Genomic DNA, 7,807 nt, shown 5'->3' on the forward strand with positions numbered 1-7,807 from the left:
TTTATTAGTTTAACACTAACCAAATTATTTTAATTTATTATATATTGTCAATAACTTATTTTCTAGAAGATAAAAATTTATTTGTACAAAATAAATTTGTAAAAACTTTTATGAAAAATATTTATTTAAATATTTAAATATATTAAAAAAATAAAACAATTTTCACATCGAATTTATTCATTTTTTAAATCAAATTCATGAATAAACTCGATCTAAACTGATACCACAAAGACCAGTAAATAAGTAAGATGGGGAAGCAAAAACATATCTTAAAGTATAGGGATTCATTTTTTGTCCCCCGAAGAGTTTTGACTAGAATTTTGAGCGTGAATATCGATCCCTATACCCGCCTATATGTCACAATTTTAAGCAAGGGATCCCTTATATTGGAGATTCCATTATAGGTTTCTTAACTGAGCCGGGAAAACGGGTAATTCGCCATAACTGATTTAAATAGGGTTGTTCCGCTCAAATTAAAAGGGAAATTGGGCAGTGAAGGAATCAAAATTGATTAGGATCATGCCCTATTATTATATTAGACATTATTATTATATGTTGGATTGGATTTTATGTTATTGAAATTAGGTTAGCCCGCATGTGTTAGGATTTTGGTTTATTAATAGCATATTATGGTTCTCTCTCGGTACATATATATATATATATATATATATATATATATATATCAAAATATTTTACTTCTAGGTTACGCAGGATTATACATTTTTTCTTGAATATAATATTATTGATTGTTCTTGGAAAATCGTGTAATTTTTGCATTTTCTGTTGCTTTAAATTATTGTCCAAAACAAAATTGATATTGGAGCTAAATCCTGAATTATATTGTTCATAGAGTTTACTATTCATGTAATCAATATTTATCGTCATTTTCACTATTCACATTGCCGAAAATGCACCAGCCACAATCTTTATATACAAACCACCGCTGCCATCTTTAAATAGTGGTTCCTCACCAGAATCCCCCAAATTTTATACCCTAATTCCATACCCGGCCCGACCCAAATACGAACCCTAAATCCCAAATCAAAACAACCCTAATTAATGTAACACCATAAACTGCATTTTGTAGTCTGCAACATGAACCAGAGAAGAATAAGATAAAAAAAATGAGAAGATCGCACCTGGAAGTTGTCACCGGAGACTTCATCGGAGTTCAACACCATCGTCGAACGCTGCAACCCGCCGGAGACAACTACCGTCGCGCCCACTATTTTTTCATGAACATCTTTAGTTGTTTCATGGATTGGCTACATTGTAACGGAGGTTTATTAGAGTCTTTAGTACCATTATGGCTCCTTGTAATAACCCGTAATTTTTTAGATTAATTTTAATAAAGAATAATAAAATTTAAAATTTGATAAAGATTAGGATTTGAAATTAAATTAGATTAATGAGCCTAAAATTTGGATCATATTTTAATATGAATAACTTGTAGGTTAAAAATTAGGGTTTTGTCACATTATAAAAACGCAATATTCTCCTTCATCATCTTTATAATATAAATTCGTAGGGTTTTCATTCTTGAAAATCACCAGTATTATAAATTTGTAGTTAACTCATCATAAGTCGGAAGTCATTGATTCTGGAATTTTCCGAAAGCTCTTTTTATTCTGTTCAACTTTCATAATTCGTGTTTTTCAAGAAAATATCTTTTAGAAGGTCAAATAGGCTAAAAATGGATCTGGTCATATTTTGAAGTAAGTTTTCAATTGATCTTGCTAGTATTTTTATAACTACGTGTTATATGTGGATATTTGATTATCATAACTTGGGTCGAGTGATGAAATATTTGAAAGTATTATGTGTAATAGTGTACATATTATTGTGTATAAATGTTATGTCTAGACAATAATGTTGGATCTCTGATTTATGCCATGATTTGTGAAAATATCGAATAAAAACATAGGACCATAGTCACCGGATTGTAGTGACAGTTTTCTGAAAATTTAGGACCGTTATCACCGGGTCGTGAAATGAGCTATGAGTTTTGAATTATTGTTGTTATCAGTATTGTGTGTATTGAATAAGAATAAGAATATGTATTAAAGTGTTTGATTTGTATCTTATAAATTATCTTATTGTGTTATATCTTTATATGTTGTTTGGCCTACTAGTTGGATCGATTATTTTCTTGTTGGACTGTATAGCTCGTTACTTACAAATTTCAGGTTTCCTCTAAGATTCGAGTTGGATGGTTTTGGAGCTCGAGGACCTAAGATTTGGAGTAGATTGACTTTTGGTCTTTCATTAGCCGCACTTTTGTAATCGTCAACTTTGTAATTTAATTGTAGGTTAGTATTTTCAATTTTATTTTAGTTTCTATTTAGAATTAATTGTTAGGCCTTGAGTAATACTGTAGAGGGGGTGAATATAGTATAAACAATCAAATCGAATTAAAACTCAAGATTCAGAAACAGTTTTTATATTAATGAATAAAAACTGATTACAAAACTCTCTCAAAGGATGAACAAATATTCTGGGGAGCTATTAGGTTACACAAAATGATAAAACAATAATCGACATATATGGTGTTAACCTAATATGTGCTTATATACTGCACGGTTACACAATCAATCTAGTTGATATGATATACATGAATAAGGAATCTTAATACATATCCATCTATTTGATTTCTATAATTAAGTAAAGTTCTACACCGACATATCTCTGCAAATATATCCTTCTGTGATATCTTATGATTTCCAGCTTGACAAATACTGATATGAACAAATGTTGATGACAAGTATTGATCAGTAAATACTGATGATAAACTCTGATGATGTCATCCTTTGTCAAACTCTAATATCACAAATACTTATGGTAAACTCTGATAGTTCTAAATACTGATATCATCAATTATATCTAACAATCTCCCCCAACTTGCGCATTATTTAAATATGTACAAGTTCCTAATCGATGATGTCAAAAAATATCTAAATAAAAAAGTGTTTACAAATTTACAATCTTACAGCCAGTGCCTTCTGACTTTATCTCCAGTCTTGAATCTTAGCATATCTACTAGCTTCATCAAAGAACTTTCTAAGTAGATTTTCCTCATCAACATTCATGTACATCTACATTCTCTGTTTGATATCCTTTAGCTCTTAGTATACTCATCATTTTGATAGATACCTGCTTTAATGTCATAAAGTTTAGATCTGCTGAGTGATAGATCATCTAGCTCCAGAAATCCAACCCTCTTACCATTTGGATTATAAGTAAGAACTTTAACCTCTAATAGAGGTAGTTATCTGAGCTCCTCATTTAGGCATATCAATAGGTGCACCATCTTCAGTTATGTACTTTGTAATGTATTTAGATTTGTTGATCATTCTTCTCTGCTTTTTGTATACCAAATCCTTAAGATATTCAGATCATCTGGAAATAGTAGAGTTGTTGACTTTTGGCAATGTGACTATGTATTCCAACTCTTACCATGGTTTATCCTGCATCTGTTCTTGAGAAATTCTCAACCTTGGTCCTGATTCAAGAAAATAAAGTATCTTCTCATTTGGATTATTTGTATCAAACGTATCAAGCACAATTTTGACAGATATAATCTTGTGTAGATCTTCAAGCTTCGCATTCTCTCCGATTCCAGTTAAGTTTCCAGGTTCTCTAAGAATCAAAGCATTCCCTTGATATATATCAATAGTAGGAAGACCTAAACCACCAGTTCTACCATATATTCTTTCTTGAGAAGTACCACTATAGATTTTATTGATAGTTTCTGAAGAGTCTATCTTTGGTAATGGTGTCTTGTTGCTCTATAACAACTTCTTCTTATCAACTAGAGAAAGTTGAGGGTTATCAGGATTTGTAAATTTTTTATCTTCATCAGAGTTTGGATCCTCATCAGGAATTGAATGTTCAGATTTTATCTCTTGACCAATTCTTGTTAGGAATGAAGTGCAATATAGAGGAGGGTGAACGCATTTTCTTAATTTTCTTTGATTATTTGAAAGTGTTTGTGGTTTTTTTTAACTTAACAGCTAGAATGAAATTTGCAGTGATAAAAGACTGAATGTAAATACACAAGTAATTTATCAAAAACTCGCTTGATTTATATTAAATCAAATTTGTCTGTGCTACAAATTTGTGTTCTTGAAAATAAGAACTCAACTACTTCTCTTGAGAGAATACAAGAATTTCTAGATCTGTTTTTGTTACTCCTAAACAAAGGAGTCGTGACATGTTTTATAGATCAACATGCACAGTTTACAAAACTTGCACTAAAATAGACTAACTCATTTTCTAAATCTCATTTGTCTATTTCTATTTCTAGTGCAGCATATTTGTGTAGAATCTACTAAGTTTGTGACCCTCCTTTGTTCAGTTCATCTTGGCCCTTTGATCTTGTATTCTTTTGATTGTGCTATACACTGTATTCACCCCCCTCTACAGTGTGACCTAACAAGTGGTATCAGAGCCTATCTGTTAACATGCAAACAGTTTAAGATCCAAAAGCAATCATGTCTGAAGTAGAAACTCCAACTAAGCCCACCAAAACTGAAGAACCTCCAAAGACACAAATCCAAAGCCGATATGAGACGATTAGAGTTCCCATATTGAGACCATCTGAATATCCCATATGGAAGGTGAGGATGACCATGTTTCTAGAAGCTACAGATCCAGAATATCTCAATAGAATTAAGGAAGGACCTCACAAACCAACCAAGCTCGCTGTTGCAGTTGCAGGTGAAGCAGCAAAGTCTGCACCAAAGGAGAAGAGTGATTACACTGCTGAAGATATCGCATCAATTGCTAAGGATGCTAAGGTACGACACATACTGCATAGTGCCATTGATAATATAATGTCAAACAGGGTAATAAACTGCAAGACTGCAAAGGAGATATGGGATGCCTTGGAAACAAGATGTCAGGGAACTGATACGATTAAGAAGAACAGGAAGACAATACTTACTCAAGAGTATGAACACTTTGACTCAAAGGCTAATGAGTCATTGACTGATTTATATGATAGATTTGTCAAACTCTTGAATGATTTGTCACTGGTTGATAAGGAGTATGATCTTGAAGACTCAAACCTTAAATTCCTATTGGCTCTTCCTGAAAGCTGGGATTTGAAGGCAACAACAATAAGAGACAACTATAATCTTGATGAAACGACTCTTGATGAAATTTATGGGATGCTCAAGACTCATGAACTTGAGATGGAACAAAGAAGCAAGAGGAAAGGAGGAAAGTCAAGAACAGTTGCTCTTAAGGCTGAAGAAGAATCCCCCAAGGCAGCTACCTCAAAGAAAGGCAAGGGTAAAGCTCTCTTCACAAAGTCTGATACTGAGTTATCAAGTTCTGATAGTGATGATGACTCAGAATCTGAAAGCTTGCCTGAGACGGATGTTGATGAAGAGATGATGAAGCTGTGTGCTCTTATGGTGAAAGGAATCACAAAGATTTCATATAGAAAGTTCAGGAAGGGAAAGAAGTTTTCCAGGAAAGGTGCAAGTACTGATAAGAAGAATTTCAGAAAATCTGAGGGCAAAGGAGGAAAGTCTGACAGAGGAGATTATACAAATGTCAAATGCTACAACTGTGGTGAGAAAGGCCACATATCTCCTGATTGCAAGAAAGTGAAGAGTGATAAAGGCAAGGCTCTTGTCACAAAGAACAAAAGCTGGACAGACACCTCAGATTCTGAAAGTGAGGAAAATTATGCCTTGATGGCAAATGCTGATATGGCAAGTGCTGAAAGCAGTTCTGAAGCTGCTGAGTTAAAGGTACCTCAAACTACTTATGCCTTTCATACTGATGATATTAATGAGTTGAGAAGATATCTTAAAACCATGTTCATTAGCTATAGAGATCAAACTTTAACATGTGAAAGATTAACTTCCAAAAATCTTGTTTGCAAAAAGAGGAATGATTATTTAGAAAAGAGTTAGTCATGTTCCATCAAACTCAGAAAGATAGAGATGATGCTTTCTATGTTAGAGATGAAGTGCTTAAAATGAATGAATCTCTAAAAGCTGAGTTAGAAAAGGAAAGAGAGATTATCAGGACTTGGACTAACTCTAGCAGAACAACTCAGAATTTGTTAAGTAGTGAAAACTGGAAAGAGGACTTAGGTTATGGAGAGGATAAGAATGATAAAAGAACTGTAGATATTAAGCCTATAGTTGTTAAACAAAAGCCAAAGATAAAACCTGTTAAGTTTGTAGCTGTAAAGTCTGATACTGAGAAATCAGAAGTTAAAAAGGAATTAACTCCTAACAAACTAAAATAGGAAAAGACAACTGAAGTAACCGTAGGCTTAATGACAAAGAAGCAGCTTAAGCATAAGCTGAAAGATGTTAAGAATGCAAACAAGGTAAAATCACCTAGGAAAAATAGGAATGGAAATGAAGGTGTGAATAAAAACAATTATTATAAGCCTGTTCCTGATGCTCCTAGAAAAACATGTCATAACTGTGGAAGTTCTAACCATCTGGCTTCTTTTTGCAGGAAGAATAAGAACATAAACTCCTTACCTTCAAAGTCAGGAGTTAAGAGTCAGTCTGTAGATATAAGCCACAAAATCCTTGTTTTCATTGTGGTAGTTTATGGCATTCCATTTATACTTGTAAGGAATATCATAGTCTTTACTATGATTATTATCAAATAAAACCTTCTTTAAAGAAAGTTAGCATTGTTCCTTCTAGTATAAGTTCTGATTCAAAGTCTGATAGTGTAAATTCTTATAAGAAAAATGTTAACATAAACTCTGATGATAAATCCGCTGCAAATGTTAACGAACTTCATAAGGCCAAAGGATCCAAGCAAGTCTGGGTCTTTAAAAATAATCATTAGTGGTCTTTGTGATTGCAGGGCAACAGGAAAAATATCCTAGTTCTGGACAGTGGATGTTCAGGACATATGACTGGAAATAAAGCCCTGCTATCAGACTTTGTGGAGAAGGCTGGCCCAAGTGTGTCTTATGGAGATGACAACATTGGAAAAACATTGGGATATGGCAATATTAATCTTGGGAATGTCATCATTAAAGAAGTAGCTCTGGTCTCAGGACTTAAACACAATCTGCTGAGTGTCAGTCAAATCTGTGATAGAGGTTCTCATGTGGATTTCTTTGAAGAACACTGTGAAGTTGTAAGTAAATCTATAGGCAACGTTGTTCTGAAAGGATACAGGCGTGGTAATATTTATGAAGCCAAGCTTTCAACAAGTACTGATGGTTCTACAATCTGTCTGATGAGTAGAGCATCAATTGAAGAAAGCTAGAATTGGCACAAGAAACTATCTCATTTAAATTTCAACAATATAAATGAACTAGTCAAGAAAGATCTTGTGAGAGGACTGCCAAAGTCAGTATTTGCTCCTGATGGCCTTTGTGATTCTTGTCAGAAGGCTAAACAAAGATAATCCTCATTCAAGAGCAAGACTGAATCATCAATTCTTGAGCCTTATCACCTACTACATGTTGATCTATTTGGTCCAGTAAATGTCATGCCTATTGCAAAGAAGAAATATGCTATGGTCATAGTGGATAAGTTCACCAGATACACATGGGTGTATTTCTTGCACACAAAAAGTGAAACTGCATCTATCTTGATTGATCACGTCAGACAACTGGATAAATTGGTCAAAGATTCTGTGAAAATAATAAGAAGTGATAATGGTACTGAGTTCAAGAATTTGATAATGGAAGAGTTGTACAAAAACCATGGAATCAAGCAGGAATATTCTGCTCCTGGAACTCCACAGTAAAATGGAGTTGTTGAAAGAAAGAATAGAACTCTCATTGAAGCTGCACGTACAATGCTTGATGAAG

The sequence above is a fragment of the Apium graveolens genome, chromosome 5 (genome assembly GCF_009905375.1).
Source record: "Apium graveolens cultivar Ventura chromosome 5, ASM990537v1, whole genome shotgun sequence".
Lineage (NCBI taxonomy): Eukaryota > Viridiplantae > Streptophyta > Magnoliopsida > Apiales > Apiaceae > Apium > Apium graveolens.